We start from the raw sequence: 9,439 nt of genomic DNA, 5'->3' as shown, positions 1-9,439 counted from the left end.
AGCATGTCCCTCCCAGTCAGCCAGTCAGTCAGTCAGAGCATGTCCCTCCCAGTCAGAGCATGTCCCTCCCAGTCAGATCATGTCCCTCCCAGTCAGCCAGTCAGTCAGTCAGTCAGAGCATGTCCCTCCCAGTCAGAGCATGTCCCTCCCAGTCAGATCATGTCCCTCCCAGTCAGCCAGTCAGTCAGTCAGATCATGTCCCTCCCAGTCAGCCAGTCAGTCAGTCAGTCAGATCATGTCCCTCCCAGTCAGCCAGTCAGTCAGATCATGTCCCTCCCAGTCAGCCAGTCAGATCATGTCCCTCCCAGTCAGCCAGTCAGATCATGTCCCTCCCAGTCAGCCAGTCAGATCATGTCCCTCCCAGTCAGCCAGTCAGCCAGTCAGATCATGTCCCTCCCAGTCAGCCAGTCAGCCAGTCAGATCATGTCCCTCCCAGTCAGCCAGTCAGTCAGTCAGAGCATGTCCCTCCCAGTCAGAGCATGTCCCTCCCAGTCATATCATGTCCCTCCCAGTCATATCATGTCCCTCCCAGTCAGATCATGTCCCTCCCAGTCAGCCAGTCAGTCAGTCCGATCATGTCCCTCCCAGTCAGCCAGTCAGTCAGTCCGATCATGTCCCTCCCAGTCAGCCAGTCAGATCATGTCCCTCCCAGTCAGCCAGTCAGATCATGTCCCTCCCAGTCAGCCAGTCAGATCATGTCCCTCCCAGTCAGCCAGTCAGATCATGTCCCTCCCAGTCAGCCAGTCAGTCAGTCAGAGCATGTCCCTTCCAGTCAGCCAGTCAGTCAGATCATGTCCCTCCCAGTCAGCCAGTCAGTCAGATCATGTCCCTCCCAGTCAGCCAGTCAGTCAGTCAGATCATGTCCCTCCCAGTCAGTCAGTCAGCCAGTCAGTCAGATCATGTCCCTCCCAGTCAGCCAGTCAGAGAATGTCCCTCCCAGTCAGTCAGTCAGAGCATGTCCCTCCCAGTCAGTCAGTCAGAGCATGTCCCTCCCAGTCAGCCAGCCAGTCAGATCATGTCCCTCCCAGTCAGCCAGTCAGTCAGTCAGAGCATGTCCCTCCCAGTCAGCCAGTGAGTCAGATCATGTCCCTCCCAGTCAGCCAGTGAGTCAGATCATGTCCCTCCCAGTCAGCCAGTCAGTCAGTCAGTCAGATCATGTCCCTCCCAGTCAGTCAGTCAGAGCATGTCCCTCCCAGTCAGCCAGTCAGAGCATGTACCTCCCAGTCAGTCAGTCAGAGCATGTACCTCCCAGTCAGAGCATGTCCCTCCCAGTCAGAGCATGTCCCTCCCAGTCAGTCAGTCAGATCATGTCCCTCCCAGTCAGTCAGTCAGAGCATGTCCCTCCCAGTCAGTCAGTCAGAGCATGTCCCTCCCAGTCAGAGCATGTCCCTCCCAGTCAGAGCATGTCCCTCCCAGTCAGAGCATGTCCCTCCCAGTCAGAGCATGTCCCTCCCAGTCAGAGCATGTCCCTCCCAGTCAGAGCATGTCCCTCCCAGTCAGAGCATGTCCCTCCCAGTCAGAGCATGTCCCTCCCAGTCAGAGCATGTCCCTCCCAGTCAGAGCATGTCCCTCCCAGTCAGAGCATGTCCCTCCCAGTCAGCGCATGTCCCTCCCAGTCAGCGCATGTCCCTCCCAGTCAGCGCATGTCCCTCCCAGTCAGCGCATGTCCCTCCCAGTCAGCGCATGTCCCTCCCAGTCAGCGCCTGTCCCTCCCAGTCAGCGCCTGTCCCTCCCAGTCAGCGCATGTCCCTCCCAGTCAGCGCATGTCCCTCCCAGTCAGCGCATGTCCCTCCCAGTCAGCGCATGTCCCTCCCAGTCAGTCAGTCAGATCATGTCCTTCCCAGTCAGAGCATGTCCCTCTCAGTCAGAGAATGTCCCTCTCAGTCAGTCAGTCAAATCATGTCCCTCCCAGTCAGAGAATGTCCCTCCCAGTCAGAGAATGTCCCTCCCAGTCAGAGAATGTCCCTCCCAGTCAGAGAATGTCCCTCCCAGTCAGAGAATGTCCCTCCCAGTCAGAGAATGTCCCTCCCAGTCAGAGAATGTCCCTCCCAGTCAGAGAATGTCCCTCCCAGTCAGTCAGTCAAATCATGTCCTTCCCAGTCAGAGAATGTCCCTCCCAGTCAGAGAATGTCCCTCCCAGTCAGAGAATGTCCCTCCCAGTCAGTCAGTCAAATCATGTCCTTCCCAGTCAGAGAATGTCCCTCCCAGTCAGAGAATGTCCCTCCCAGTCAGAGAATGTCCCTCCCAGTCAGTCAGTCAAATCATGTCCCTTCCAGTCAGAGCATGTCCCTCCCAGTCAGAGCATGTCCCTCCCAGTCAGAGCATGTCCCTCCCAGTCAGAGCATGTCCCTCCCAGTCAGAGCATGTCCCTCCCAGTCAGAGCATGTCCCTCCCAGTCAGAGCATGTCCCTCCCAGTCAGAGCATGTCCCTCCCAGTCAGAGCATGTCCCTCCCAGTCAGAGCATGTCCCTCCCAGTCAGAGAATGTCCCTCCCAGTCAGAGAATGTCCCTCTCAGTCAGAGAATGTCCCTCTCAGTCAGAGAATGTCCCTCTCAGTCAGAGAATGTCCCTCTCAGTCAGTCAGTCAGAGAATGTCCCTCCCAGTCAGAGAATGTCCCTCCCAGTCAGAGAATGTCCCTCCCAGTCAGAGAATGTCCCTCCCAGTCAGAGCATGTCCCTCCCAGTCAGAGCATGTCCCTCCCAGTCAGAGCATGTCCCTCCCAGTCAGAGCATGTCCCTCCCAGTCAGAGCATGTCCCTCCCAGTCAGAGCATGTCCCTCCCAGTCAGTCAGTCAAATCATGTCCCTCCCAGTCAGAGAATGTCCCTCCCAGTCAGAGAATGTCCCTCCCAGTCAGAGAATGTCCCTCCCAGTCAGAGAATGTCCCTCCCAGTCAGAGAATGTCCCTCCCAGTCAGAGAATGTCCCTCCCAGTCAGAGAATGTCCCTCCCAGTCAGAGAATGTCCCTCCCAGTCAGTCAGTCAAATCATGTCCTTCCCAGTCAGAGAATGTCTCTCCCAGTCAGAGCATGTCCCTCCCAGTCAGAGAATGTCCCTCCCAGTCAGAGAATGTCCCTCCCAGTCAGTCAAATCATGTCCTTCCCAGTCAGAGAATGTCCCTCCCAGTCAGAGAATGTCCCTCCCAGTCAGAGCATGTCCCTCCCAGTCAGAGCATGTCCCTCCCAGTCAGAGCATGTCCCTCCCAGTCAGAGCACGTCCCTCCCAGTCAGAGCACGTCCCTCCCAGTCAGAGCATGTCCCTCCCAGTCAGAGCATGTCCCTCCCAGTCAGAGCATGTCCCTCCCAGTCAGAGCATGTCCCTCCCAGTCAGAGCATGTCCCTCCCAGTCAGAGCATGTCCCTCCCAGTCAGAGCATGTCCCTCCCAGTCAGAGCATGTCCCTCCCAGTCAGAGCACGTCCCTCCCAGTCAGAGCATGTCCCTCCCAGTCAGAGCATGTCCCCCAGTCCCAGTCCCTCCCAGTCAGCACGTCCCTCCCAGTCAGAGCATGTCCCTCCCAGTCAGAGCACGTCCCTCCCAGTCAGAGTCATGTCCCTCCCACGTCCCTCCCAGTCAGAGCACGTCCCTCCCAGTCAGAGCATGTCCCTCCCAGTCAGAGCACCCTCCCAGTCCCTCCCAGTCAGAGCATGTCCCTCCCAGTCAGAGCATGTCCCTCCCAGTCAGAGCACGTCCCTCCCAGTCAGAGCACGTCCCTCCCAGTCAGAGCACGTCCCTCCCAGTCAGAGCACGTCCCTCCCAGTCAGAGCACGTCCCTCCCAGTCAGAGCACGTCCCTCCCAGTCAGAGCACGTCCCTCCCAGTCAGAGCATGTCCCTCCCAGTCAGAGCAGTCAGTCCCTCCCAGTCAGAGCATGTCCCTCCCAGTCAGAGCATGTCCCTCCCAGTCAGAGCATGTCCCTCCCAGTCAGAGCATGTCCCTCCCAGTCAGAGCATGTCCCTCCCAGTCAGAGCATGTCCCCCAGTCCCAGTCAGAGCATGTCCCTCCCAGTCAGAGCATGTCCCTCCCAGTCAGAGCATGTCCCTCCCAGTCAGAGCATGTCCCTCCCAGTCAGCCAGTCAGTCAGTCAGTCAGCCAGTAAGGGGATGTCTCTCCCAGTCAGCCAGCCAGCCAGTCAGTCAGTCAGCCAGTAAGGGGATGTCTCTCCCAGTCAGCCAGTCAGTCAGTCAGATCATGTCCCTCCCAGTCAGATCATGTCCCTCCCAGTCAGTCAGTCAGATCATGTCCCTCCCAGTCAGATCATGTCCCTCCCAGTCAGTCAGTCAGAGCATGTCCCTCCCAGTCAGCCAGTCAATAAGTCAGCCAGTAAGGGGATGTCTCTCCCAGTCAGCCAGCCAGTCAGTCAGTCAGCTAGTAAGGGGATGTCTCTCCCAGTCAGTCAGTCAGCCAGTAAGGGGATGTCTCTCCCAGTCAGTCAGTCAGCCAGTAAGGGGATATCTCTCCCAGTCAGTCAGTCAGCTAGTAAGGGGATGTCTCTCCCAGTCAGTCAGTCAGCCAGTAAGGGGATGTCTCTCCCAGTCAGCCAGCCAGCCAGTCAGTCAGTCAGCCAGTAAGGGGATGTCTCTCCCAGTCAGCCAGTCAGTCAGCCAGCCAGTCAGTCAGTCAGATCATGTCCCTCCCTGTCAGTCAGTCAGATCATGTCCCTCCCAGTCAGATCATGTCCCTCCCAGTCAGTCAGTCAGATCATGTCCCTCCCAGTCAGATCATGTCCCTCCCAGTCAGTCAGTCAGAGCATGTCTCTCCCAGTCAGCCAGCCAGTTAGTCAGTCAGCTAGTAAGGGGATGTCTCTCCCAGTCAGTCAGTCAGCCAGTAAGGGGATGTCTCTCCCAGTCAGTCAGTCAGCCAGTAAGGGGATGTCTCTCCCAGTCAGTCAGTCAGCTAGTAAGGGGATGTCTCTCCCAGTCAGTCAGTCAGCCAGTAAGGGGATGTCTCTCCCAGTCAGCCAGCCAGTCAGTCAGTCAGCCAGACTGTCAGAGCATGTCCCTCCCAGTCAGCCAGACTGTCAGAGCATGTCCCTCCCAGTCAGCCAGACTGTCAGAGCATGTCCCTCCCAGTCACCCAGACTGTCAGAGCATGTCCCTCCCAGTCACCCAGACTGTCAGAGCATGTCCCTCCCAGTCAGAGCATGTCCCTCCCAGTCAGAGCATGTCCCTCCCAGTCAGAGCATGTCCCTCCCAGTCAGAGCATGTCCCTCCCAGTCAGAGCATGTCCCTCCCAGTCAGAGCATGTCCCTCCCAGTCAGAGCATGTCCCTCCCAGTCAGAGCATGTCCCTCCCAGTCAGAGCATGTCCCTCCCAGTCAGAGCATGTCCCTCCCAGTCAGAGCATGTCCCTCCCAGTCAGAGCATGTCCCTCCCAGTCAGAGCATGTCCCTCCCAGTCAGCCAGTCAGTCAGTCAGTCAGCCAGTAAGGGGATGTCTCTCCCAGTCAGCCAGCCAGCCAGTCAGTCAGTCAGCCAGTAAGGGGATGTCTCTCCCAGTCAGCCAGTCAGTCAGTCAGATCATGTCCCTCCCAGTCAGATCATGTCCCTCCCAGTCAGTCAGTCAGATCATGTCCCTCCCAGTCAGATCATGTCCCTCCCAGTCAGTCAGTCAGAGCATGTCCCTCCCAGTCAGCCAGTCAATAAGTCAGCCAGTAAGGGGATGTCTCTCCCAGTCAGCCAGCCAGTCAGTCAGTCAGCCAGTAAGGGGATATCTCTCCCAGTCAGTCAGTCAGCCAGTAAGGGGATGTCTCTCCCAGTCAGCCAGCCAGCCAGTCAGTCAGTCAGCCAGTAAGGGGATGTCTCTCCCAGTCAGCCAGTCAGTCAGTCAGCCAGTAAGGGGATGTCTCTCCCAGTCAGCCAGTCAGTCAGCCAGCCAGTCAGTCAGTCAGATCATGTCCCTCCCTGTCAGTCAGTCAGATCATGTCCCTCCCAGTCAGATCATGTCCCTCCCAGTCAGTCAGTCAGATCATGTCCCTCCCAGTCAGATCATGTCCCTCCCAGTCAGTCAGTCAGATCATGTCCCTCCCAGTCAGATCATGTCCCTCCCAGTCAGTCAGTCAGAGCATGTCTCTCCCAGTCAGCCAGCCAGTCAGTCAGTCAGCTAGTAAGGGGATGTCTCTCCCAGTCAGTCAGTCAGCCAGTAAGGGGATGTCTCTCCCAGTCAGTCAGTCAGCCAGTAAGGGGATGTCTCTCCCAGTCAGTCAGTCAGCTAGTAAGGGGATGTCTCTCCCAGTCAGTCAGTCAGCCAGTAAGGGGATGTCTCTCCCAGTCAGCCAGCCAGTCAGTCAGTCAGCCAGACTGTCAGAGCATGTCCCTCCCAGTCAGCCAGACTGTCAGAGCATGTCCCTCCCAGTCACCCAGACTGTCAGAGCATGTCCCTCCCAGTCACCCAGACTGTCAGAGCATGTCCCTCCCAGTCACCCAGACTGTCAGAGCATGTCCCTCCCAGTCACCCAGACTGTCAGAGCATGTCCCTCCCAGTCAGCCAGACTGTCAGAGCATGCCCCTCCCAGTCAGCCAGACTGTCAGAGCATGCCCCTCCCAGTCAGCCAGACTGTCAGAGCATGTCCCTCCCAGTCAGCCAGACTGTCAGAGCATGTCCCTCCCAGTCAGCCAGACTGTCAGAGCATGTCCCTCCCAGTCAGCCAGACTGTCAGTCAGAGCATGTCCCTCCCAGTCAGCCAGACTGTCAGTCAGAGCATGTCCCTCCCAGTCAGCCAGACTGTCAGAGCATGGTACAGAGTGTTCCCCCTGTCAGGCTGGATGCAGCCCCTCTGTTTGTTTGTCTGACTCTCTGGGAGAGGAGAGAGGGGGAGACAAGGGGGGATTGGAGAGAGGGAAGGCACCCAGAACGCAGCATATCTGAGATGTGTACACACAACACATCTGACAGGCAGGGGCTGAGGCTGGCTCAGCTGAGAAAGGGGCTGAGACACAGTGTCTTCGACAGCCAGAGAGCAGTGCTGGGCCCAGTGCCAGGGTCTGTCTCCAGCCACATAGATCCAGATGGAGACCCAGGGTTCTCTCCTACAGCTCTGTGTGGATGTATCCCTGTTCAGTAACCTCTGGTGCTGGTTGGTGTCTGTACAACACCCCAGGATGACCTGGAGAATGTCCAAAAACAAGCCAGGGCTCCTTGTCTAAAGTAAGACTCATCATTACAGAGTTCATTGACATGAGAGAGAAAGAGAGACAAAGAGGTCTCAGCTTCTGTACAGTGACAAGAGCTTCAAAAACAAAACATTGGCACGGAACCATCCTCATTGGTGCAGAAGAATCAACTTTTCCATACCTCTTGTCCTCGCAGTATAGGATGAGAAGAGAGGGGGATGACTGGAGAGTTGGAGGGGTCTGTACTGCACTATACTGGAACTGCTACCTCTGCTCTATCAACCAATTATAGTCTCTCTCGGTCTGTCGCTCTCTCTCTCGGTCTGTCTCACTCTCTCGGTCTGTCGGCTCTCTCTCTCGGTCTGTCGCTCTCTCTCGGTCTGTCGCTCTCTCTCCCGGTCTGTCGCTCTCTCTCTCGGTCTGTCTCTCTCTCTCGGTCTGTCTCTCTCTCTCGGTCTGTCTCTCTCTCTCGGTCTGTCTCTCTCTCGGTCTGTCTCTCTCTCTCGGTCTGTCTCTCTCTCTCGGTCTGTCTCTCTCTCTCGGTCTGTCTCTCTCTCTCGGTCTGTCGCTCTCTCTCGGTCTGTCTCTCTCTCTCGGTCTGTCTCTCTCTCTCGGTCTGTCTCTCTCTCTCGGTCTGTCTCTCTCTCTCGGTCTGTCGCTCTCTCTCGGTCTGTCGCTCTCTCTCTCCGTCTGTCGCTCTCTCTCTCCGTCTGTTTCTCTCTCTCGGTCTGTCTCTCTCTCTCGGTCTGTTGCTCTCTCTCTCGGTCTGTCGCTCTCTCTCTCGGTCTGTTTCTCTCTCTCTCGGTCTGTTTCTCTCTCTCGGTCTGTCTCTCTCTCTCGGTCTGTTTCTCTCTCTCGGTCTGTCGCTCTCTCTCTCGGTCTGTTTCTCTCTCTCGGTCTGTCGCTCTCTCTCTCGGTCTGTCGCTCTCTCTCTCGGTCTGTCGCTCTCTCTCGGTCTGTCGCTCAACCTCGGTCTGTCGCTCACTCTCGGTCTGTCGCTCTCTCTCGGTCTGTCTCTCTCTCTCGGTCTGTCGCTCTCTCTCGGTCTGTCGCTCTCTCTCTCGGTTTGTCTCTCTCTCTCGGTCTGTCGCTCTCTCTCGGTCTGTCTCTCTCTCTCGGTCTCTCTCTCTCTCGGTCTGTCTCTCTCTCGGTCTGTCTCTCTCTCTCGGTCTGTCTCTCTCTCTCGGTATGTCTCTCTCTCTCTCGGTATGTCTCTCTGTCTGTATGTCTCTCCATGTCTCTCTCCATGTCTCCATGTCTCTCTCTGTCACTTGACCAAAACAAACAAAACCAAAACTTCTCAAATGTCACAACTGGCCGTCCTGTGGTGTAAAAGCAGACTCAGGGAACGTTAGGTCACTATCACAGCAGGGGCTTATTCTGGCCTAGTTACCCCCCACAGCTGTGGTCCTGTGTGGCTCAGTTGGTAAGAGTGTGGTGCTAGCAACGCTAGGGTCGTGTGGGTTCAATTCCCGCTGGGGTCACATGTAAAAATGTATACACTCTGTACTGTACTACTGTAAGTTTCGTTGGATAAAAGCGTCTGCTGAATGGCATGTTAAGGCTAGTTTAAAAATGCTAATGTAGTGTACAGTACATTCACATGGGACCAAAATGTTGACCCCAGAAGAAGATCTTTGGCTGGAAAGGCACAATAAAACAGCGTAAGCCTTTAACGGTGTGTGGGTATCTTTTCTTTTTACATGGCTATATGACAGAAACCCCAGAGGAACTAACCACATCCAACAATGAGAAACCACTGGTCATTCTGACGGCATCACATGACAACAGGGCCACGTAACGTAACCACGGCGCGTGACGTAACCACGGCGCGTGACGTAACCACGGCGCGTGACGTAACCACGGCGAGTTCGATTGGAACTAAGTCGCATGCTCAAGTTTATGAGAACACGCGTTTAGCTTTTCTGTGAGCTCAGCCTCGTATGAAGTCTGGAGAAATACATGTGACTGTTATACAGCCAAACCTTACTTCTCATTATACAGTACACAGAAAGGTCATATACATACATCCATGCAACTCATAATACTGTACATCTACCATGGTATCCATTACAGGTTCATCAACCAGTACTCATTACTGAGGAAATAAACATGGCAGTGAGCATGGAGCTGCTCACCACTAACAACAGCCTTATTAAAAGCACAATGAAACACGGTGGCTGAACCATGCTAATGACCTGTGGTACGCATCTGGGGGGTGGTGTGTGGACATGTTTAACTATTCATCTGGGGACTAGATGTCCCCACAAGAATAGTAAACAAACAAAAATTGGACCAACTGGGGATATTTTGTTGGTCCCCACAAGGTCAAATG

At 55.6% G+C, this 9,439-nt stretch overlaps 1 protein-coding gene across 1 annotated transcript in view; it reads right to left on the bottom strand.

Moving 5' to 3' along the window:
- The window catches only part of LOC123999278 (rab GTPase-activating protein 1-like), a 168,881-nt gene that overhangs the window by 41,596 nt on the left and 117,846 nt on the right, over positions 1-9,439 (bottom strand).

This window comes from Oncorhynchus gorbuscha, linkage group LG16 (assembly GCF_021184085.1).
Source record: "Oncorhynchus gorbuscha isolate QuinsamMale2020 ecotype Even-year linkage group LG16, OgorEven_v1.0, whole genome shotgun sequence".
NCBI lineage: Eukaryota > Metazoa > Chordata > Actinopteri > Salmoniformes > Salmonidae > Oncorhynchus > Oncorhynchus gorbuscha.
Note: the sequence above shows the minus strand (reverse complement) of the source record. Positions and strands in the feature narration are given on the sequence as shown.